Below are 24,627 nucleotides of genomic sequence, written 5' to 3'. Positions count from 1 at the left end.
CTGTACCCAGTGCTTGTATAAATAAATAAATCTTAAAAAAAAAAAAAAAGACTATCTTAAAAAAAAATAATAAAATTAAATAAAATAAAAACCATCAATTGGGGCCTCCCCTGGTGGCGCAGCGGTTGAGCACTGGGCTGCGAAGCTGCCCGCAGCCTCTGCAGCGCCGGTTCAATCCCCGGCCACCAGCGAGGGTCCCACATGGTGCACAGACCTCTTCTGGTGCCCGCTGCTCCCCTCAGCAGTGTATTTCATCATTCTGCCTGTTCTGTTCCCCGCTCTGGCTCTGGTGAATTCTCTCACCCTCCCATGCGTCTGACTGTACCCAGTGCTTGTATAAATAAATAAATCTTTAAAAAAAAAAACCTTTAAAAACAAACAAACAAACAAAATCCCATCAATCAAGTCTGTTTGGGCCAAATGCATTGATTTCTCCCAAACTGAAATACATTTATTTATTAAAAATAATCCTGTTGCAATGAAAGTAAGGCTGAGGCAGCTCAACACCACCAACAGTGTGAGGCCCTAGGCACCACTGAGCTTCAGAGAATAGGACTTACATCTTTACCCCTAAATATCAGACCTGGACTATGGGGGTTGAGAGAAAGAAAAGGCAAGAACATGGTTTGACTGAAGAAATTCCCATTAATGACTGTGGAGCAAATGAGAAAGGACAAAGTTCCTACGCCCTGGGGCAGACACACCTGCACCTTCCCAACCCTATAAGGGACAGTAGCCAAGCCCTGCCTGTTGGGCTGCCTGGATATGTGGGCTCCAGACTGCTCGTGCCATAAGGACTTGATGGGAGGGAATGGCAGAGTGAGAAACCACTTTCATGAAGATCATCATATGGGGATCCTCCTCAGGCCACACCCCACCCCTCAGGTGCAGTCTGCAGGGCATTGCCTAGTCCATCACTGTGGTGATGATGCAGAGATATGAGGGAGACATCTGTCACCCATAAAGCACAACTTCTCTTTCTGCAAAGACACAAGCATTCTGGGACGCAGCCAAGAACTGCCTATAAAATCCTGAATAATGACCTCAGTGCATACTTGCCAATACAAAGAATATTCTGGGCAGCTGTTTCCAGGATTTATCTGTGTGCAGTAATCTCACACCCAAGGGGATTATGGAGCTCAGAGTCTAATGCCCTTGGTTAGTGGCTCCTCCTGATAAGCCTCACTATGGCATCTAGAATGTGCTGGGGCACAAGGCCTTGTCCTTCTGTGTGATAAGCATGAGCACTGGGCTCCCCTGCTGTGCCCTTTGCCATGGGACACATCAGCACAGGGGCCAGGGGAGATACCTCTCCTTTCATAACCTGCAGTGCCAGGGAAAAGTTCTACCCTGTCCTGTATCTGTTTCCATGGTAACACTGAGCATGGCAGATTTTGCCTGGATTGGACGTATGACCTTAACTCCCCGAGAGTAGGCAATCCTAGCTGCCAGACCCAGGCAGGCAGCCCTGACACTGGCAATGGCAGGCAGGATTTAGTGTGGCTGCTTCTCTCACACCTGGAATTCTCCATCCAGTCCCTAAATCCAGAGATTGCAAGAAGCAATAGCACAAGCCCAGAGGATGGGTTGGTTTCCTGGCAAATTCGGTTTTGATTACAATCTGTGTCAAGAAACGCCAGCGTTAGAGATGATGGGGCTTGACACCTGCCTTCTCCTTACCAGTTCTCCACGTCTTCAATTCCTAAAAATGACAGGTTGGCAGTCGGGCCTAAAACAATCAGGGCTGGCAACACAGACACTAATCAGGATTGATGCACCCAGACAGGAACAACCACTCATCAGCCTGTCAAAATGGCCCAGCACTGGCCACTAGCTGGTGGATCTGACTCTACTTACTGGCTGTGTTAGGGGGAAAGGATGTCCTGAGATAATCTCACCACAGTCAGGCACCCCGTTTTGTATCGGGGTTGCTCTACAACAGCTGCACCTGGAATTCCCTTCCAGACATTGTCTACTTCTGCAGGGTACCTGTGGTCTGGGCCTGCTATGGTCGTTGCACCTGAGGACCCCCTTCCACTGTGATAGGGCTCCCTCTGAAGAAAGAAGGGCAATGGAGGGGGCGAGAGGAGAAAGACTGTTTCAGGGCAGTGGCCTGGGGGAAAGAGTGGGAAGGAGAGTTGTGGAGGCTGTAGCCTGGCCTGGGGATACCCTGAGCAGCTCCACCAGCAGACTGCCATGGTGCCAGGTGGCAGTCACTCCCTAGGGAGGTTCACTTCCCTCCATGCCCTGACCCTGGAAATTTGTCAAGCTGGGGGCAGGCTTACTGGGGCTCAAAAGCCTCCTGGGCACATGATTTGAGCTAATCTTGGGTCTGGTTGTTTAAGGAAACGCCCAGTCACCAGACAGTAACTTCAGCAGTTGCAAGGGCTGATGAGGGCTCCCTGTCACTTTGCTTCCTAAATCTCTATCCTGAATGTGCTGTGACTCCACCTCCCTCCCCCTCCCCTTTTGGTCCTTTTCTCTCTCTCTCTGCATATCTTACTTCCCTACAAAGTCTACCTGCTTTTCGAAACTTCCCTGACTTGCAGATTTTTTTTTTGAACTGAATTTCCTATACTATTTTATAAGCTTTTGTCCATGAACATGATACCATGGACATATTCCACTGTCATTAAATATTCTTCACAAACATGAATCTTAATGACAATATGTATTTCACCACATCATTATATTGTGATATAATACCTTATGCATAGCATACTCACATTGTTTCTGTAGCATTAATGATTTTTCTGCACACATCTTGGGCAGGTACTCTATTTCCCTTGGATAGATTGCTGAAGTCGAATTGTAGAGTCAGAGAGTACATGTGCTCACTAATAGCCAAGATATGGAAACAAACTAAATGCCCCACAGCATGGGAGGCGTAGCCTGCCGCAGCCCCCAATCAGATGAATGGATCAAGAAGGTGGCCTATAGAAAAACTAACGAAGGGTTAGGAAAAAGATAGAACTTGCAATCTGACCATAGATCTGAGGCCTACAGCAGGGGAGGAAGAGGGAGAGGGGTCAGAACAGGGGAGGGAAGAGCACAAGAGACTATAATGATGGATGCCATGGTGGTGGGAGAACTATAGGGACTATACCTGAGGGGAGAACTTAAATACTGTACAAAAATGAACACCTATGTAAGAAAATTAATAAATTTTTTTAAAAAACACACGAAAAAAGTATATGTGCTTCCTCCAAAGGTAGTATGCATGCACATGTGCATATGTGGCATGCATAATGTATGCATGTGTTCACATATATGTGTGTGTGCCTGCCTTTATGTGTGAGTGACAATCTCAAACCCCCTGAAAAGTTTCAAGGGCAGTGCAGGGATTTTTTTCGGATTACTCTGGAAACAAATTGTTCCCGGAAGGCTTGTAACCCTCACATTTTCCCTTCAAACAAGAGGTGGTGCCATTTCAGTATAGTACAACCATCAAAATCAAATCAGGAGGCTGATGCTAATCTTGTTATACTCAATCGTCAGCTTCACCCAACATCAAGTAAGCCTTCACAGCAAAAAGATCTAGTTCAGAATCATGTGCCCAGGATTCAGTGAGTTGGGCCTCTAGTCAAGAATGACCTTGGGACATTTGGAGTGCCTTTGCATTTGGATTTGACTGATGCCACCTCACAGTTATGTGCATCTCTGGCAGGAGCGTTGCAGCAGGGGCTGTGTCCTCCTCACATCCCTTCAGGGGGCACTTCGTCCCATTACGAGTGGAACTCCTTTTCATTTCAAGGGTAAGATGGTGTCTGCCAGGCTTTTCCATTTACTTTCTTTGCAGTTAGTATTTTGAGGGGAGATACTTTTGAGTTTATCTAAATGCGCTATTTCTCATCTAACTTTGAACTTTTTCAGTATTTCTTCATATCAGTGTGAATGTGTGGTTTCCATTGCATTTAATCTGTTACTACTTTTACTTCTTTTGATGCTCAAGTTGTCCTAGATTTGGGCTGGCTTCTGTGACATTTGACATTCTTTGAGCAATTCCTTTCTGTCTTGCACAAATAGATGTTCCATATGCATCTTTCTTTGATCCAGCACTGAAATGAGCTATTGACCCAAGAATTCTGTTTTCTTTTAGTGGAAAGTGGTATTCAGGCCAACCCCAGGGGCTTGGTGTGTTCATGGCTCTTGGTGGGCAGCTCAGCAGGGCCCTCGGGGCACAGAGATGGAGAGGCTGCCCCTCATCCATCTCAGGCCTTGGACTCTGTCCTGTTCGGGCTTCATGCTGCTTCTGCCTGTGCAGACACTGACCTTGCTCTCAGTCCCACTGATCAGGTTGGCCCTGGAATTTTTAGGAAGAGAATGAAAGTGATAAAGAAGGGGAAGAAGTGAAGTCATTTCAATGTCTTTCATTCATTAATACCTGCAAAAAGTGTACATTTCACCTCCCCCAGAAGAATTAGAAAATGCCTCGTTGCTGACGTTGCACAGGAGCCCATTTTTAAAAACCAGTAGCATGGGCCTCCCCGGTGGCACAGGGGTTAAAGTCTCAGTGCTATCAAGCTATTGCCAGCCACTGTGGCACAAGTTCGACCTGGGCCAGGGAAGTTGACCCACATGGTGCAGCAGACCTCTTCTGTCTCGCCCGCTGCTCCCCTCAGCAATATATTACAGTAGATCTGCCTGTTCTGCTCCCTGGGGGTCTGCGAGGCTTCAGCCACCATTCCGGCTATGCAGTTGGGCTTTTCAGTACAAAGTCCATTTGTCCCCATCAATTATCTAAAAAGAATGCAAACTACAGACCCTGCAAAGGTTCCTCTCAAGTTAAACAAAAACAGGGTGCTTAATTCCCTGGGACAGTGAGTGTAGGGCAAGAGGCATGACCAATACGCCTGGGGAGCTGTAGACTGTTATGTAACTTTGCGTCCCAGACTGATCGCAGAATGCCTTGCTAATAAGATGGGAACCACAAGTGGGGGTTGGAAACTTCATTTCAATCTTCAAACATGGGCCATAAAACTAATCTGGATCCTCAGACTCATCTCCCCCAAAAGCCTAGATAACCTAAGCACACATTTGCTTCCTTCTAACTTTTTCCTCTTTGTATTCCTGCTCTGAGTAATTGACTCTATAAAATCATTCAATCAATAAAAAGGCCAGGTTTTGCCTTCTCGGCAGCATCCTGCCATAACTGCTTGCTTCAGATTCTCGTTTCTGTAACAGTGTGTTGTTGACTGACACAACAACATCCCTCTGTCTCTGGTGAATGCTCTCACCCCCAGCACCTCTGTCCTACACCCCAGTTCTTGTATGCATTAAAAAAAAATTAAATCTTAAAAAAAAGTAGCAATTTCCTATACATTAGTTTTATTTGATCAAGTAATGACAGTAAACTTCTTTCCATGTTTGTTGACTACTGTCATTTATGTTTCTCTTCTCATATTTTTCATTTTCAATTGGTAAGATAACCATTATTTCTAAGAAATTCTTATATACAAAAGTATGTCTATGAAAAATTTGTTATAACTACCATCCTACTTTGTTTTTCATCTTTATTTTTGCTGTCATCTTAAATTATAATTTCAATGTCAGTTCAAATCTATTTTTCATATGCTTCCTTACATATTTTTCTAAAAATGTCATTTTTACCTTAGAGCCAATAAACATTATTCTGTTTTGTTTTGTCATCTTGTTCTTCTGTGGTTTCACTTTGAAATCAAATCTGTCTAGAATCTGTCATATTCTGAGGGGATATGGAAGATCTAATTTTATTATATATAGCTTATTTCTTGGGCCTATAGGGGTGCAAAGGAAAATTCCCTCACCCTTCTGGGTTCTTCTTGGGCTGGTCAAGCAAACAAATTAATATCAGAGATATTAGTAGGAGAAAAAGTCCAGATTTAATTACATATGTATGGAGAATTTATATGGCTGTAAATATAAACTGAGGGTTCATATCCTGAGCTAAGGAACTGGACAGGAGCCTGGGGCATCAAGGAACAATCTTCATGACAAGGAAAGGATGACAGCATAGGACAAAATCCTGCCTCTAAATGTTTGCCCTGATGAAAAGGTTATTTCTGGAGATGACCCTAAATCTGGGTGACAGTGAGTCTTTAAGAGATGCTGACAGTTTCTATCAAGACCCAGAGGAGCCACTTAGCACCGTGCCATGGAAAAGCCTATCTGACTATTTTTGTGGAGGTTGATACTACAGTCCCACAGCATTGGTCGGATAAACCTTTCTTTATGAATTAATGATGGTATTATAAACTTATTATATGAACATAGACAACTATTACATAAATTCTAATTTTTTCTAGATGATTTGTGTTTTTCCATTGATCTAAACGATGTTCTTGCAGCTGGACCATCTTCTTTCCAGTGATTACAGCTTCATCCCAGAGTTTACTGTGTGATAAGAAATCTCTGACCTTGACATTCTTTTCTTAAAAGGCTTGTGCCTTTTCATGTTCATTTATTGTCCCTGATAAACTTTTGACTCACATTAGCAGGTTTAAAAAGATCCAGATACATCTATGCTTTGACTTCTATTTAGTATTTAAAACCAGGGAGAATTCATCTATCTGCTTTTCAGTCTTGGTGTGTCTCTCCTTCATTCAGACCCTGAATTGTAACCTGAGCAAGACTGTGAGTCTTCACATTAGCCTCTCCCTTTCTGGTTAAGTTTATTCCTGGATTATTACCATTGAGGTCAGGTCTTAGTTCATCCCTATCTATTGCATTTTCCAAATTACTACTAACTTTCTAGAGAAAACACACTCATTTTGTACATGTTTATTGCCATTGTTCTCACATTTTTACACCATGTTCTCATCTGCTCTTCCCTCTCTGTCTCTATATCCCAGACACCTTTGCCCGTGGCTGCAGACGCTGGCCATGGTGCAGGTGTGGGGAGCTAGGTCCCACATAGATACAGCAGGAGAGGTCCTGATGAGAAAGGGCCATTAAGGCAGCCCCAGGAGAGTCCTAGACAAGGCCCAGGCAGGTCCCTGGGAGTAGGCCCTCCCACTACAGCCCTTCTGTATTTTGCTGGCCAGAAACACCCTGTGGTCTCAGCGATTACTCACCCATGCCCCCAGCTTCCTGTCTGTGGACAATTTTCATCTCTTTTTACTTTGTTTGTTGTTCTTTAAATATTTCTTAATTTTCCAGTGTTTCAGTCAGAAGGAAGGAGAGGGACACCACCAGCCTGAGCCACCTGATCTAGTCCTCTTAGAGGGAAACCTTAAAAACAACCAATTTCCTCCCAATGCTGTGCCGGGGGAGTGCTGGCTCACTAAAGCTGCCCAACATTACTCCAAGGAAGGCCTGGCACAAAATGCCTTCCCTCCTTTTGAAGAAGGACCCGCTCAGCTACAGTTTGGAAGCACTAGATGCTGGGCCTGACCGTGTGGTTTGTTCATCTCTCAGACCCATGGGGGTAGGGCTCGCTGAGAGTTCAGTTTACAGTGGTGGGACAAATGGCTTCTCCTTGCACAGGGAACAGGACACAGAGACCCATGGCCCTGAGCTGGCTTTCTTCCTGTGACCATGTGGTCTGTGTCTGGGTAGTTGTGCAAGCCGGTCCCTTGGCCATGTGGTCTCCTCACCATCCCTACATCTGATCTCCACGAGCTGTTTCCTGAAGATCTGAGTAACAAAACAAAGAGGCCTTCACGAAATCTGCATTGTGTCTTTTCTTGCAAGGGTACCTCCAAAGACATTTTAAAAATACACGTGGAGAAAGAATTCAAATTTTCAAAAACACTAAATGTTACGAAATAAACTGCACATCTCCTCTTTTCTGCAGAAAATAGAAAATAGAAACGTAGTTATTTTAGCTCCAGAGCTCCGCTGGGAATGGCGTGTGTCAAAGCGCACACAGAGAGGTCCCCTTCATCAGCCGTTCAAGTGCTTGCCATTCATTCGGGAGCTCTGCTGATGGAGGTGTGTCCCTGGGTGAATGACCCTGCAGACAAGTGGGAGGTGCCTTCTGGGAATGCCTGTGCTTCTGAAGCCACAAGGTCACCCCTCACATCCTACAGCCTCCAGACTCAGTTTCCTTGTGTGTGAACAGGGTAGTGAACTCAGAGTTTCGGTTTCCAGTGAGGGTCTAACAAGAGAACGTGCCCAATGTGCTTAGCACATTACCTGACATACCCCACAAGTGATACTTACTACCACTAGTGCTGTCACAGTCCTAATCTGTCAGTGTTTATGCAATAAATCACCCCTCTGGGTCCAGCATTCTGGATGGCACCCTTTTCCTTGCCCTTCACCTGCCCACAGGCTGTGTGGGAGAAGGGTGGCTGAGGATTTCATGAAGTAAATATCAAGGCATCTGAAAGGGCTCTCAATGTCCACAGTTGGAATGATTTGAGGAAAACATAAACAATGACAATGTTGCATAGTAACCACAGATTCAGAAGTCTATGCATCCATACTGATAGAAATAAACATTCAACTAAATAAGTAGATATGAGTGAAGGAATTGTGTTTTTCCACAGAAAAATTCTCATTAATAAATTCAGGAGGAATTGTTATAGGACAGGGAGAGGGGTAGCCCAAGCCCCGCAAACCTGCCTATTCTAAATGGGTTCTGCCATCCGCCACATCAACACAAAACATAGGAGACTTTAATGGGAAGGAACTTTAATAAAACTAGGAAACAATACAGGTAAGGCAAAGAATCTAGTTTCTAAATCAAGCACCCAAAGTTACCCGTCCCCTCGTGGGTAAAAGTCCATCCATATGGGAATGGCGCAGAGCAAGGCCCCAAAGCCTGCTACAAGTCTAAAGCATCTTCCAGCGGGGACCCACAGAAAAGGGTCACAAACAACCGGGCAAGCCCGGAAGGAAAAGAGCAAAATCAACATCAAGATAAAAGCTGCCATGGTCACCTCCCCACGGGTCTCACCCACATCTGTGTCACCCAGTCCACGACCAAAAAACAAGCACAGTTTCTTCACGTGTCTCTAGGCTCCATGCGCCTCCTCCAGGTCTCCTGGCTCCATCCTGCTTCCTTCCTCAGTCTCTTCTCCAGCAGCTTCTCCTCTTCCTGCTCAGCTCCACCCTTCCTTGGGTGGGGCAGGGAACCTGGAACCTCCCCCTTTCCTGGGGACCACCCTGTTGCAGAATGAGGGGTAGAGACCATTGCCATCAGACAACACCTTAATGGATGTTTCCAGCAAACAGACAAAAATGTGAGAAGCAGGATGCTGGCAGAGCCCCAAAGTCCCTCTCAGAGTCCCTGGGGAATTGGGAGAAGTAGTGATTCAGGGAGCTCCTGAAGTCCTCTCTCACAGAGCCTTTTCTTTTATCGGAGTCTGACTTTTTATTAAACTGCAGAGTCATTTTCATTTACAAATTACCAAATTTTTTGCAACAAAGAATTATAAAACTGTTAGGGGGAAAGGAGGACCCACAGTCAGGCAACCCGTTTTGTATTGGGGCTGCCCTGTAACAAAAACCACAGGCTTAAAATTACATCAAATAGAAAATGTAAAACAAATACAAGGATTTAAACATTTCAATACATTTATTTTGCACAAAAATCCTCAGTCTAGCCATCCTTCCATGACCCCACCATCACTCTAGTTCAGGATAAATATCCTCATTTTGCCTCATTTATTTGAGAACCTATATCTACGTGGGTTCTTCATATGTATGAAATTAAATTTGGTCTTTTTTTCTACTAATCTGTCTGTTGGTAACTTGACTGCTGGCCCAACCCAAAAAGAACCCAGAAGGGGAGGGGAAATTACTTCTGTTTTTACACCAGAAACCTTCCTTTTAATTATGGGCATTTGTAGCTTTTTTTTTTTTTTTAACAGAAGCTGCTTATTCTAATTATTTATATTCAGAGAAGTTAACTGGAAAGTTAATATTCCAGAAATACAGATTTATCATGAAACCGAATGAGAATAAAAAATTACAGAATTTAGAGAGGAAAAAGAAACTGGATTCATGGTAATTGCTAAGATGAAGACAGGACTACTGAGGACTTTTTTGTTTAAAATAGTACTGCCTTTTCCAGATATAGGAAAAGTTTGTCTTTTTTTAAAGCTATGACCGGCAACCAGCTGATAAATGACATCTTTTTGTTAGCAGAACTGAAATGCTTGCTTTTCTCTCTCCCTGACACCCTGAGAATGTGAAAGCTTTCAGGAAGGAAGAATAAGAATTAGGCCATGAGCTGACCTGGTGTCATGGCCTGGTTCCTGTAGGAAAGTGAACCAGAGTTATGTATTGGAACTGTAGGTGGGGGCCACAATCCCGGTAAGCAGGGATCAGGGAGAAGGGGGGTGATATAGAGAAGAAAAAGAAGTATAAATGCAAAGGAATATATCATAATTTTAAAGAAAATGGTAAGACAATGCTCAGGGGTGTCTTCAAAGAACCATTGCAGCTGAGAAGTCTGTTGGTGGGGAAGAAGGGCAAGCAATTTATCTGTTGGTCAGTTTCTATTGGTCAAGATGTCTCAAGGTAGCCACTGGCCTTTGCCAGGAACAGGGACCGAGACCACTGGGAGCCAGGACAGTGGAGAGGCTTCTCAAACCAGGAACGACTATGGCCCATGCAGGTGGAGCAGACAGGGAACAAGAGTTAGCACCACTGGCCTTAGGGGAGTATTTCTACTTCAGTGGTCATTTTGTCATTGTCACCAGGTTCTTCTTATCTGTTAACAGTATTTGGGGGAAAGTCTGAGGTTATGTGGTATTTAAAGAAGAGAAAACACCCCTTACCCTTCCTCAGGTTCCAGACAAGCCCGGTGAAAAAAACCTATCTGACTCTCTAGGGGAGACTGACCCCACCGTGACCAGAGTGAAAAGCAGACAGGGGTGACTGAAAATGTGAGGCAAAGAAGGGAACAAAACTACCATGCCACAAATCTATAACAAGATGATGCAAAAAATACTTCCTACAGACCAACAGATCAGGTTTTTTTTGTTTTGCTTTTAAACAAAATAAAGTAAAATTATTTAAAGTAAAATTATTGGGGCACAAAAGAAATCTTCCTGTACCCCTCTGGGTTCTTCTAGGCTGGCAAATAATCAAACAAGTATCAGAAGGTTGATAAGAGAAAAAAAAATGTTAATAAGAAGTTTTAATAATAACATGAATACTTCCTGTATATATGCGAGAAACCCAGCATGACTGCTTGATGTCATCCTAAAAAGAGAAGCTATGACAAGGAAGGTCAGGGAAGAAAGGGAAGTTCAGTTAGTCAGGTTACTAAGGAAGACAGAGTCATCAAAGATATGCAGATTTAAACTCTTGCTTTCTCCAAGGAAGAGATAAGGAGATTAGGTTTTCCTGGGACAGTGAGGGAGAGGCCCTTAAGGGAGAGAGCTTCTCCTTTCTGCTGTGAAGATTCTTCAGAAAAACTTGACCTCCACCCAGTCTTCAGAGGCTAGTCTATGAAATAAACTTTTGTAAAAAAGACATGTTTTGGGGTGGCAGATTTGTGCTCCCCTACTATGTGTTTAGTGTGATTCCGTTTTGGGGAAAATAAAGCATTAAACATAGTATGACTATGGGGTAAAGAAATGAGCCTTGCCCAAGAGCAACTGGCCTTTGCCCTCATTGGGAGGTAGATGACTAAACCCCAAATTGAGATGCTGGAGGGAACACCACCCATACTTGGAGCTCTCCTGCACTCTGCCCTATGCACCTTTCCCTGGGGCTGGTTCTAAGCTGTGTCCTTCTGAGTCACTGGGTAAGTGGATAGCTGCAAGAGTCAGAATAGCCTCTGAGGAATAAGGGAGGCTCCAGAGATAAGTGCAGCAAACTGAAAGAAGGATTAACCGACACTCCCCAGACTACCAGACCAGGGCAGTGAAGGACTAACAGGACATTCCTGCACAAGGGGGAAAAAGAAAACTGAACTACATGGTAAGAGCTGGGAAGATGTAATTCTGGGCACAGAGACATTAAGACAGAGTGAGTGAGACCACCGAGAACTAACCAATCACAAAGAGACTTATGGGGCTTTAGAATAATTGGGGAAAGGTGGTATATATTCCCTGAGGCACGACTCGATTACATGTCTTGCCCCTTCCTGGCTTGGTTCCACTGGTCTGGGAGGCCCACTTTGTTTGTTTTTCTCCTTAATAAATGTTTCCTTTTATCTATTTCCCTAAACAAATTTGCTCTTTTTACTTTCTTGCCTGAGAGTCAGCAAAGTTCTTGCAGTGGCTTCATCAGACAACAACCCGTGCTGGTCTAGGGGCTAGGACTTGGCACTGCCACCACAGCCTGGGATCCAGTCCTGGCTGGGGAACTAGACCTGAAAACCTGAAATTATGGTAACATTTTGTAACAAACCATAGTCCTAGATAAATCATCTCTCAGCAAGTTCCAAGAGTCCTTCTAGAGAATTATGGTCTTTCAAAAACCCCGAACTTGAACTGGTGTTGTTACAGGGCAGCCCTGATATAAAACGGGTTGTCTGACTGTGGGTCCTCACCTGCACGCTTAAAAGGGACTTAATACTCCGCTGCAGGCACACACAAAAGGTTAATAAAAGATTTATTCACAAGGGAAGGGGAAATGAGGAAATGTACAACTCAGGGAGAAAAGTGGGAGATAAAGTCTTAAGTGCGTCCTACCCGATCTGCCGATCTGGAATCCCAAATGGCGCTCTGAGAGCTGGCCGCGAGCCACTAGCCATGAAGCCAGGAGGCGAGCGAGAGAGAGACCCCAAGACCCACGTGTCTGGTTTTATACCAAACCTGGCTGCTTAACTCCACCCTCAGGTCCCAGCCACCTTCCCTTCGGTGGTGATGGGATTTGTCTTTCCCAATGTCTTGATGGCTCTGGTCTGGAGTGGGGGTGGAGTCCACAAAGCCTGCATGGAATTAGCTCAGGACATCCTTTCCCCCTAACAGTGACAGAAATGACAGCAGTTTTGTGGACATGGACTGTTCTCTGTAACCTGCAATGTTAACTTTATCTGCATAAAATATTTTTAGAGACTGGAAGATAGGTAGCAAAATGCTGAGTAGATACCTCTGGGGTTAGGACCATGCACTTGTGTGTTCTCATCTATTTTTGTTTATTTGTATGTAAGGACCTATCAATCTATCAACTCATTTGACTTTGGTGTCAGGGACTCAGCACCTCAGCCTATGCAGGCGGGCTGGAAGGATCCTCCCCACCTTCGAACATCCATCAGGTGAGATGTGTCAACCAGACATAGTCAGGTTTGCTGCTAAAACTGTTTATGCTACTTGTTCTTGTCTAAATGGGTGGCTTAACTAAATTCTATGTAAGCCAATTACATGTCAGTGTAAAATGAAAGAAAGCTATCTCTAAGAAAAACCAAGATAAATGATTTGGGAAATCAAGACAAAGACAGGTTGATGTTGCTTTGAAAATTGCTTCTGAATTAGGTACAGACAAGAACATCCTTAAAAATGGATAACTATGAACACTGGGAAGAATTCTGGTCTCAGATTATTTTATAAAGGTATTTAAGTCCTCATTACACTTAAAATACTGATAGTGGGTTATCTTAGTGGATGATTAAGGATGTGGTTTCTACTAAAACTGAAGAGGAGAGGTTCAGTCATCAGACCAATACTGATCAGGCATCTGTGGCCCTTAATGGAGATGACTGTGATGAATCAGCCACATGGTGACAGAGGACAGGCATCTGGGGCTCCAGAAGGGGTGGATACTGATCATAAGAGTGACCACATCATGCTTCTTGACTGATGGTACACATTTTTTTTTTTTTAAGATTAATTTAAACAAGCACTGGGTACAGTCAGAAGCGCGGGAGGGTGAGAGAATTCACCAGAGCCAGAGCAGGGAGCAGAACAAGCAGAAGGACCGAAGGACACTGCTGAGGGGAGCAGCGGGCAGCAGGAGAGGTCTGCGCGCCATGTGGGACCCTCGCCCAGCAGCCGGGGACCGAACCAGCGCTGCAGAGGCTGCGGGCAGCTTCGCAGCCCAGTGCGCAACTGCTGCGCCACCGGGGAGGCCCTGATGGTACACATTTGTCAGAGCTTATCAACATGTACAGTTAAATCCTGGAGATTCCATTGTATGAAAAGTACACCTTATAAGCTTAAAATAACATGTAAAGTTTTGTCTGCTTCATTATTTTTTATTATTTATTTTCAGCAACTTTTAAAATGCACTGACAAATCATGTTGACTTTGGAAAAGTATTTCTTCTGTTACTTTCATAGTGAAAGAATAAATGTACTTTAAATAAAATAAAATTTAATTTTCAGTCACATTGGTGAGGATAGGGAGGAACTAGGATTCTGTATGAAAGGAAAAATGCTATTGAGAGAAAACTTGTTTTCTAATTAGAAATTTAACTGAGGTTGAGAGCACATAAATGCTCTGGAGAGTCCTTAAAATAAAGAAAACATGTCCTTCAGGATTCTTGTGCAGCAGAGAAGTAGAGACCAGGACCCCAATCCTCTGGACCCTGCTGCCATTGTGGGCGATGGGCTCTTGGGCCCTAGCTGGGCGACTCCAGCTCTTCCACAAGGTGCCCAGGGCCTGACCCCACAGGCAGGTCCTTCCAGATGGTCTGCTTTGGGGCAGCTCCATCTAAGTAGAAAGGTCACCACTGTAGGAGTGGCAATAACTTACTAAATGTAAGTGTGAAATATTTCTAAATTCTTATTTATCTGTAAGAGACAATTTGTCCCTCACATCTGCCCAATTAGACTTTCAGCCTCTGATTGCCATCTGCAGCATGACCACGATGGACATGTGACCTCTCTCCTCCTCCTCCATCTGCTACCTACTTTACTTCTCATCCTTCCTTGTGGGCTCAGAAACAATCTCTCAGAGCCCCAGGGATCAAACCCCCTTTCTGAGACACATGCCAGGCCAGTGGGTTGACTGCAGTTTCTCTTACTGAGGACACCTGGGCCTGGGCAGGCTTCTGGCAGTCAGAAGCACTGCTGTGCTTTCACGGGTTTCAAGTTCAACTGTAAGGTTTTGAGTTCTGGAAGTAGTCACTTGCGTACTTTAGACTGTCTCTGCCTCCCCTGCAAGTCCAGACATGACCAATGGGAAAGCCCATTTTCTAGTAAGGCAAAGGGCAGATGGCCACTGGCCTGGAGCGGGCTGACCCTCTGTGTTTAGGACCTTGGGCCAGGACATTGGTTGCAGTCAGACCCCAGAGGCCCAGGCTGAGCAGAAGCAGAAGAAGTCTCCCCATCAATGGTCCTGGGCAGCTGGAGTCAGGATTCTCCTAGGGAGCTTCTTCCAATTTGCATCTCCCCTAGAGGGGCTTTCTGCCTGGAGTGAAGCTATGCCCACCCCTGAAGCTTAGATATCTAGGAGTCCTGGGAGACCTGGTAAAACAAGCCCCTCTTTTTGTGATTTGAGATAAGAGGATCCCTAAAGGAGGCTCCTCAAAGGAGGGAGACTGAGGTTCCTGACCTCGGCCTGAGAGCCCATCACTGCCTGCATCGTGGTCCTGAACCCCTTCCATGGCTGTGCCTCCAGCAGCGCCTGGAGGGAATGCAGTCCCAGTAAGTGGAGAGAGGAGCATCCACCTGGACTGTGAAGTCATAATGACTGGTGGATGAAGGAATGAACTGCAGTGAGGTGCTGGGTGCCAGGTTGTACCCCACGGGGGTCACCTGTGCTGGTAAAAGACCCTCTTCCCTCTGTGGATTGGGTTCAGTGTGCATTCAGCATGCCTGCTCTGATTATCTACTGACCACGCCAGGCTGGCTGCCAGGTCTATATGGTACTTTCCCCCTGCAGCTGCTCAGCGCCCCGGTTGTGTTCTTCGTGTGCACATCAGGGATCCAGGATGACCAGGGACAGCTAGGTGACTGTGTATATAGATACCTGGCTACATCAAGACCAGTTGTGCCACCAGGGAACCAGATGGTGGTGATGCTGCAGATTCAGATCAGAGGGTGATAGCAAGTTCTGCCTCTTGTTGGGCTAGAGGTGGGGTTTGGAGGTAAAACAAGGTTTCTCTAATGCTACTGCCTATGGCAGGTGACCTGGCACAAGCCTCCAGATCCCACTACACAGGGATGGGCACCCCAAGAAGAGAGTAGCTGTCAAGGCTGGGTAGTCCTCTCTTTCTCCTGCTTATTCTCTCTGCCCTCACCCAGCTGGGTCACTGTTGGTGAATATCACATAGTAGAGGTCACTTAAACTCTCCCTACTGCTCTCCTTCAACCAAAGGAAGGTTAACATGACATCAGGACTGCTGCTGCTCCTCCTTCCTCACTGGGGTCCTTTTAAGTGGTGGCAGCTCTGGACATGGGAAGGCCTACAGGGATGTCAGGACTTGGGCTTTTTCAGAAGCAGTATTTGTCTAATTTTCAATCAACTCTGGGTTTGAATGGATGGAGATCACTTTGTAGTAATCTTCTGATTTGGAGGAAGGATATAGAATATGTATCCAACATTTGGGCAGGACATGAGGTCCTGGTGACCTCATGTCCATGGGTCTGGTGACCTCATGTCCATCACTTGTGATGTGATGCAAGAAGTTATGCGCTGTGAGTCTGCATAGCTGCTGTGGGCAGTGCTTAGCATGGTTCAAAAGAAGTCATTCTCTACAGAGAGGAGGGTGGGCTGGACTGTGGTATGCTTTGTCTTTGCTTTCCTGCTTTTGGAAGTTCGGAAGGCAGTGCTTGAAATCAGGACGGGATTGCTGGGGCTGTCTCCTGGGGAATAAGAGCTGTATTCATGCACATCATGACCACTTAGTGAGGTCTGCATGGGTGTGGACAGGAGCCTGGTGCCATGGGCTCCCACATCTGGCTGGAGGTTTATCTCTGACAAAGGGGGACCAGCCTGCCAGGGACCAAAGGGTGCTTATGATTCACACAGCTCTTTGGCAAGAACCAACTTGAAAGGGGCCCTTGGGCACTTGTGTTTCCATTGGGGCTGGATCTCAAGCACTGGACCCCCTGTAAGTGATAGGTGGACACATGCACACCAGAACAGAATTTCAGGAGATCTGGTGAAGATACTAAGTGAAGGTAATTTTGGCAATTGCTTCTGTTGCAGATAACATCTTTTCTTAGAACTCAAGGTCCTGGTGCTTAAAATGAACATCTTAAGTTAGAAGACAAGACAAAATGCAGACAGGTTGTACCCTCGCTTCCTGACATGTGCAACATGCACCTAACTCAAATACTTATCTCCATAGCAGCTTGAAACCCACCCATGGAGTTAATCCTTTGATTAAGGGCCCAGTGCCATCTTAGTTTCAGGAAACAGATGCTGATTCTGGCAGATTAAACAGAAAAAGATGAAAAGAAATTGAGTTAAAACAAAGATGGGGGTATATTTCACACTCACTAGCAATCTGCCTGAATATATGATTGTGTGTATCTGTGTGTGTGTGTGCGCGCGCATGTGCGTGTGTGTGTATATAGAGAGAGACAGAGACCTAGAGAGACAGAGGTCAGAAAGAGAGAGAGAAAGAGGATAGGGAGAGAGTTAGAGACAAAGCCAGAGAAAGCAAAAGAGAGCAAGCGAGCAGCAAGGGTGTACAGCATGGCTGTCACAGTTCTGGGAGAATAAAATGGTGCAGCCAGTTTGGGGAACTAAGTCTGGCAACTCCACTCAAGGGAAATGAAAACCATGTTTGCCAAAGCATGTTTATCAGCTTCATCCTTGACAAGCTAAAACTGGAGTTAAATCAACTGGCGTCCATTAAGAGGAGCATGAAAAGTAAAGGATGGCTTCCCCAAGAGGTCCAGGACAGGCCTCCCGGACAGGTCAGTTTGGCATGTGGATTATTTTGAGATGAAGTTAATCAAGGCCCTGCAGGCCCATGAGAAACTTTTATCACTTCCTTAACTATCTAGAACAGTGAAAACTGTATTACCCAGAATTAGAATTTTTATGAGAAATAACCTTCCTAGCAGAGAAACCTCTCTATAAGGTAGGACAAACATTTAATCACACAGCATCTGGTCTTTGTCATGAGTCCCTCTCTCTTCTTAAAGTCCCAGGCCCTTACCCCATTCCTTAGCTCAGGATATGTACTCATTCTGCCCCATGGCTTTCAAGTCTGTGTCCATATAGATTACTGATATGTATATAATTAAATTTGTTGTTTTTCCTACTAATATGTCTGATTATTTGATTGCTTGACCAGTCCAAGAAGAATCCCAATATGTGGTAGAAATTTCCCTTCTGCCCCTACAAAGGAAGTAGGATGTTCTCTGCCTGTGCCTGCAGCCTTTGTGGGGTATTCTGTGGCATGTGGGGGAGGCCAGGAGGCCACACACATACAGGGTTTCTGAGTCCTTACACAGTAGAGGGCTGTCAGACTGGAAGAAATGGCAGAAAGCCATTTTGGGCCGGGTGACCTCATGTCCATGAGGATGGCATTGGATTTAGGAAAGATTCCCATGATGCAGGGACCCCATCATCTTATATGAAACCCCCACATCAGAGGCAAGAACAGCAGGGAGGACAACCCACTAGGTTAGAAAGGGCCAAGAACTGGCATGCAGTTTCATGTATAATTTGCACAAACCTGAGATTCAGAAAGCACCAGGCATCCTCTTTCTTCACCAAGATGCCTTGACCTAGGCTACACAAGTTCACCTGAAACCTGCCACAGCAGCCCACATGTACATGCAGGCATTTCTCCACATGTTAAAGTCAACGTACTTCCCCCATCCTGAGTCATTCCTGTTGACACTTGATGAGCTCTGCTTAGAGGATTTTCTCCTTCCCCAGATGCTGTGTTTGCACCTGCAGCCTACTGGTGTCAGAGCCACAATGACGGGACTGCCCTAACAAGGCCAGCCTGTAGAATTCTACAGGCAAGGTGTCAAGTCCTCCCTGGCCAGTAAGTCCCAATGCATCAGTAATTCAGGGGTGGGGGGATGTGGAAGAGTGCTGGATGGTGTCAAAGAAGGGCACTTCTGCCTGCTGCACAAGAGTAGATTCCGGTCCCCCCCCACACTCCCCCTATAAGACCCAGCTCAAAATTATGTCAAACAACCACAGAAAACCAGAAGCCCAAATTAAATTAAGACCAAAAATGGGAAAAACCTGAAAATACCTACCATGTAAAATAGATGTGCAGGCTTTTAAACTTTCCATGCTCGGCATCACATTGTATCTGCCACTGCCAACAGGTCCCTCTCAAGAAGTGTCTCCCTGAGTAAGTTATCTGAAATCGTTCCCAACTCTCTGCTACTTTTCTCCATAGCTTACCCCAAGACCTGACCTCACAGCATGTGTCTGTTTATCCATTTGTAGGTTTGTCTTGCCCCTAAATATAAGCCTTGCTCACTAGACTCTCCTTGTGCCCAGCGAGATATGCCCATCTGCAGGGGTCACACGTCTTCTGGCACATTTCTCCCAGGTGGCTCTCTTTTGCACACTGACCAGTGTAAGCTGGAAGAGCCCCTTGGTCTCTCCTCCATGGACACTGCCTAGTCACTGCTCAGAAAAGGCATGAAAAGCCATCACTATCAACATCGATCTCACAACTGCTCATGAGCCTCATGACATCATTTCAGTCAAGAGACTAGGCCTCCTTTTTATCATTTCTTATGCATGAACCCCAGCTGCAATTTAAAATACTGTGTTACTAAATAATTCTTATGAGATGGTTACTCTCCCCAGTGTTAGTGATATGGATGCCTGCCCTCACTGAGTCTCAGCACATCTGGTGCACAAGGGCGTCAGGTGACTCCAACAGGCTGAAATAAAATCAAAGCACACTAGACCCACCAGCAAGCATGGCTAACTGAGGATGTGTGTTGGGATTTCCCAGGGCTTTTTAAAATACTGGAAAAAATTCTTGAAGCATTGCATTGCTTACCTCTTCACATCTCTCAGAGGTACGTGAATTCAAAACTGGAAAGCACTTCTCTAAGTTATCCAAAGGATCAAAGTAGAAACCTTTGGACTGACACATACATTTTTCTCAACATTATGTAAATTTTCACACATAGTTAAAAGAGGAGTTTTACAAACACACATATACCTTGATTCCACCGATACTATTTTACCACTCATGTTGATTAAATAATTATCTTTCCTTTTTTTTTTTTTTAAAACACTTTTTATTTTATTTATTTATTTTATTTTATTTTATTCTGGGTACAGTCAGAAGCGCAGGAGGGTGAGAGAATTCACCAGAGCCAGAGCGGAGAGCAGAACAGGCAGAGTGACAAAGTACACTGCTGAGGGGAGCAGCGGGCAGCAGGAGAGGTCTGCGCGCCATGTGGGACCCTCGCCGGGTGGCCGGGGATCGAACCGGCGCTGCAGAGGCCGCGGGCAGCTTCGCAGCCCAGCGCTCAACCGCTGCGCCACCAAGGGAGGCCCATAATTATCTTTCTTTACATCCCTCTATGCATTCATTGTTCATTTTTTGGAGATGAATTTCAGAGTTGCCGACACCAGTAAATTTCCTTATAAGCTTTCAGCATGCAGATAATTAAAGTTCTACCACTGTTTATAAAACTCACATATAATGGAATGCATAGATCTTAAATGGACCAGAATCCAGGACTTTGACAAATGCGCACACCTGAAACCACATCTCACCCACAGCAGGTCCTTAGGACTGAGCAATCTTCCCTTTTGCCCCACAGAGAACTGGCTACAATTTTTTCCACCGTACATATATATATTTTTTTTTTTGCAGAATTGTATAAATGGAATCACACAGTAAGTACTCTTTCAAGGCTATACTCTCTTAAAATGTCTTTCAGATTTACACATATTGAGCACGTCAGTAGTTCATTTTCTTTTATTGCTGCAGACCAGTGAGTGCGCAGGCCACTGTGTGGGTATAACACAGTTTAGCCATTCCCTTGTTGATAGTCATCTGGATGTTACGTTTTGACATTGTAATAACCCTTACTGATCCAGAGGTGATTTGAGATGGAGTGAAGCAAGTTATCGATAAAAAAGCAACCACGTGGGGGGCCTCCCAGGTGGCGCAGTGGTTGAGCGCTGGGCTGTGAAGCTGCCCATGGCCTCTGCAGCACCAGTTCAATCCCCTGCCACTGGCGAGGGTTCCACATGGCGCGCAGACCTCTCCTGCTGCGCCCACTGCTCCCCTCAGCGGTGTGTTTCGTCGGTCTGCCTGTTCTGCTCCCCGCTCTGGCTCTGGTGAATTCTCTCGCCCTCCTGCGTTTCTGACTATGCCCAGTGCTGGTATAAATAAATAAATAAATCTTTAAAAAAAAAAAAAAAGCAACCACTTGGTTATGAAGACACTTATAAACAGACATGTGAAGGCAAGGGTAAAAACCTGACTTCCCTGCTGAATTAAAATAGGTGGTCTTGATAAATATGCCTTTGAAAAGCAGTATTACTATAGGCACTTAAGTCAATTTCAGATGCTTATGGATTCCACACCTGTGGTCCCAAAGTCTCCAAAATTTTGGCAAAAGCCCCCAGGGACTGTCCCCCCTGAGAAGTGATCCTTCCCTCCCTTCGAATGGTGAGCAACCAGGAACTCTCCAGACTGGGTCTCTACCCATTCTGCATTGCCAGTCTCCTGAGCCTTGCCAAAAGTTCATCTCACCCTCCTTTTACTGTGAATTGAATAGCAAATGGATTCCCCCTAATAAAATCATATTGTGGTTGTATGATTTTTTGCTTGAGTTTTAAGTGAAACCTTTCTGCTTCTGGTGAAAGCACTTTTGAGATCTGAATTTGTTATTACACTGGACTATTTCCAAGTTTGGTTATCATAAGCAAAGTTATTATAGACATCTTTACAAGTCTTTCTCAGCATAGATTTTCATTTCTCATGGGTAAATACCTAAGAGTAGAATTATTGAGTCATAACCATATAATTAATTTTACTAGAAATTGCCAGAACTCTTCCCAGAGCAACTATACCATTTTACACTTCCAGTGACCAGGCATGAAGGCTGCCCCACACTCCCATGTTAGCTTGGTCGGCCATTTGGTTGGTGTGGAGTGGTATCTTATTTTAGTTAGGCTAATTTACATTACAGTGAAGTACAACTTATCAGAAAGACAAACAACTTGGTAGCATCTTAAATGTTACACATACACTCACCATATGATGCAGCTATTTCACTCCCAGGTATTTGCCCAAGGGAAATGAAAACGTGTCCACACAGAAGCTTGAAACTAAGTGTTCTTAGCAGTTCTGTTCATAATAGCCAAAAACCTGGAGGAAAAAAAAAACCCAAATGTCATCAAAAGATGAAGGCCTAAAAACATACATTTTAACACTCACTAGTAAAAAGGAATCAGCTACTGATTCACACTGTGGTGAATAGCAAAGATGTACTGAGTGAATAAACCACCAATGAGTACATGCTGTGTGAATCCAATTATATGAAATTACAGAAGAGAAAAATCTGCTCCACAGGGACCCGCTGGATGGGAGCAGCCTGGGTATAGAGGAGCCTACAATAGTTTCTTTGATGATGGAGATATTCCCTATCTTGACTGTGGTCATGGTTACAAGAATGCTTATATTTGCCAAAATTCATCAAAATGTACACTTAAAGAGGTTGTGTTAGGGGGAAAAGGCAGTCCCAAAGCAAATTCCATACAGGCTTTGTGGACTCCACCCCCACCCCAGGTCAAAGCCAAAGACACTGGGAACTCCAAATCCCATCACCACCAAAGGGAAGGTGGCTGGGACCTGAGGGTGGGGTTAAGCAGCCAGGTGGATACAAAAGGCAGACACATGGGCTTTGGGGGCTCTCTCCATTTTGGGGCCCTCGGCCAGCTCGCGGCGTCCGTCTAGCTCTGAGAGTGACTTTGGGGTTTCCAGGTCGTTGGATCGGGTAGGACGCATTAAAGACTTTATTTCCCTATTTTCTCCCTGAGTTGTACATTTTCCTTATTTCTTTTTCTCTTGTAAATAAACCTTTTATTAACCCTTTTGCGTGTGTCTGTAGTAGAGCATTCATAAGTCCCTTTAAAGCGCGCGGGTGAGGACCCACAGCCAGGAACCCGTTTAATATCGGGGTTGCTCTATAACAGTTGCATTTTATTACAGGTAAGTTATACTTCAATAGAGTTGATTAAAAAAAAGAAATGTGGTATCTGGCTCAACCCATCTGATTAGGTTTTTACAGCTGCACTTAGCAATCACTGATTCCAATCTCTGGCACTGTGTCCAGTCTCAGAGGCCGGCTGTCTCCTTTACACCAACACCCTCTCAGTTCTCTCTAGCTGCTTGCCTTATCTTTCCTGTACTGAATCATCAGTGACTTCAGAAGAGTACAGTCCTTCAGTCAGTCAGGCAACAGATATTTACTGAGATCTAGTGTGCAACAAACAAAAACAACCTAAAAACAAAGTACTTTGGGGAAATTCGTTTAGCACAGACATTCACAGTTGGTGCGCTGAAGTAAGGAAGGAGCTCCCCAGAGAACATTAAAAAGCACTGTATCCATACAGAACAAAGTCTGAGCCTTAGTTGGTCGTGGGTCCAGCAGTGTAACTGCCCAGCCCAAGCTGCCACCTTCACAGGACGGAAACAGGAGGTGGACGTGAGAGGACAAATGAAGGCACCAATGGACAAGGAGTGACTTAGCCACTGGGGGCGCGCCCAGAGGCTGGAGTGGGCGCTGGCCCAGCGCCAGGGCTAGCACGTGGGTGAGGGGGGCTTCCCATCACCTTCGGAAGGTGTCACAGGCCAGTGTGGCCATGAGGGCTCAGCGCATCACCCCGAGGCGTGCCGAATGTAAGGCGGGTCGGCTCCCAGGGGAGCAGGGTCCCGTGAGGTGCGGCTGGTTCACTGCGGGCAGGGTGCCCCGCGACGAGATGGGCGGAAGTCGCCCTCAGCCTGCTCAGCGGCCGGAGCGAACTGGCCGCGGGCCGGGCCGGCACACACGCCGCGGCCGCCGCCACACTGCGCCTGTGCGGGCCCGGCCTCCACGGAGGCTTCTGGGCGGCTCCGTCGACCGTCGACCGTGTGCACGCGCTCGCCGAGCAGTGCGCGCTCCGGGCAGCTCAAGGGCAGACCTTCCCGGGTTGCCCAGTAAGGAGGCACACGCTCTAGAGGGGTTTTCTGCCGGAAAGGGGGCACCCCTCGGCTGGCGGGGCAGCCATCTTGAGCGGCTCCCCCTGGAGACTCCGTTGTAGTGCGCCGGAGCCGCCCCTCGCTGCCCCGCAGCCAGACTCCCTTCTGCGCTTGCGCGCAGGGCTCCCCGCCCTTGGCTGCGCCGTGGTGCGCTCTGGCGCGCGTGCGCAGGGCCATGGCCACACCCTCGGTGGGGCGGAGGTCGGGGGCGTGGACGTCTGGGGTGGGCGTGGGAGAGGGGCGCGTGTCCAAGGGGCCGAGGGAGGGAGGTGTGGGTGTGAGTGTGCGCCGAGGGAAGGAAGGGTGTGTGTGTGTGTGTGTGTGTGTGTGTTGAGAGCCTTGACAGTTGTCTCCTTTCTCCTGCTGGTGGGAGGTGGGGAGGTGGGTTTGTGGGGTTTCAGACTCTTCTCTTGCCCAAGAAGTGGGGGAGTGATGGGGTGGTATTGGCGGTGCTTCCTGTCCTCATCTCCATGTGCAGGAGCCGTGTAGTCATGAAAGATTTTTTGACAGAAATAAAAGTCTTAATATTAGGGGTATGAGATAAAGTGAGGATTGGAACCTGGGTATCGGCCCAACACATTTTACCCCAGGAGAACTTTCCTGTTAAAAACGTTGAGTTTGTATAGATAAGAAACACTTGAGTCTTTGATGTCCAAATAT

The 24,627-nt window shown here is 45.9% G+C and overlaps 1 long non-coding RNA gene across 2 annotated transcripts in view; it reads right to left on the bottom strand.

The window, feature by feature from the left end:
- The window catches only part of LOC119241457 (uncharacterized), a 41,420-nt gene extending 17,670 nt beyond the window's left edge, over positions 1 to 23,750 (bottom strand). Inside the window, exons 1-3 of one of the 2 annotated variants that reach the window (XR_005124316.2) lie at positions 23,562 to 23,750; positions 21,982 to 22,095; positions 2,727 to 4,303 (exon numbers count right to left, since the gene is read on the bottom strand). This is a non-coding gene — a long non-coding RNA (uncharacterized LOC119241457). Of the gene's footprint in view, positions 1 to 2,726; positions 4,304 to 8,403; positions 9,091 to 21,981; positions 22,096 to 23,561 lie in introns of those variants that run through there. The other variant, XR_008551194.1, reaches the window with a different exon arrangement.
- Between the last annotated feature and the right edge of the window lie 877 nt (positions 23,751 to 24,627).

Source organism: Talpa occidentalis, unplaced genomic scaffold, assembly GCF_014898055.3.
Source record: "Talpa occidentalis isolate TD23 unplaced genomic scaffold, MPIMG_talOcc4v2.1 talOcc4.12, whole genome shotgun sequence".
Classification (NCBI taxonomy): domain Eukaryota; kingdom Metazoa; phylum Chordata; class Mammalia; order Eulipotyphla; family Talpidae; genus Talpa; species Talpa occidentalis.
The sequence above is the reverse complement of the archived record's forward strand: the minus strand, read 5'-3'. Positions and strand labels throughout refer to the sequence as shown.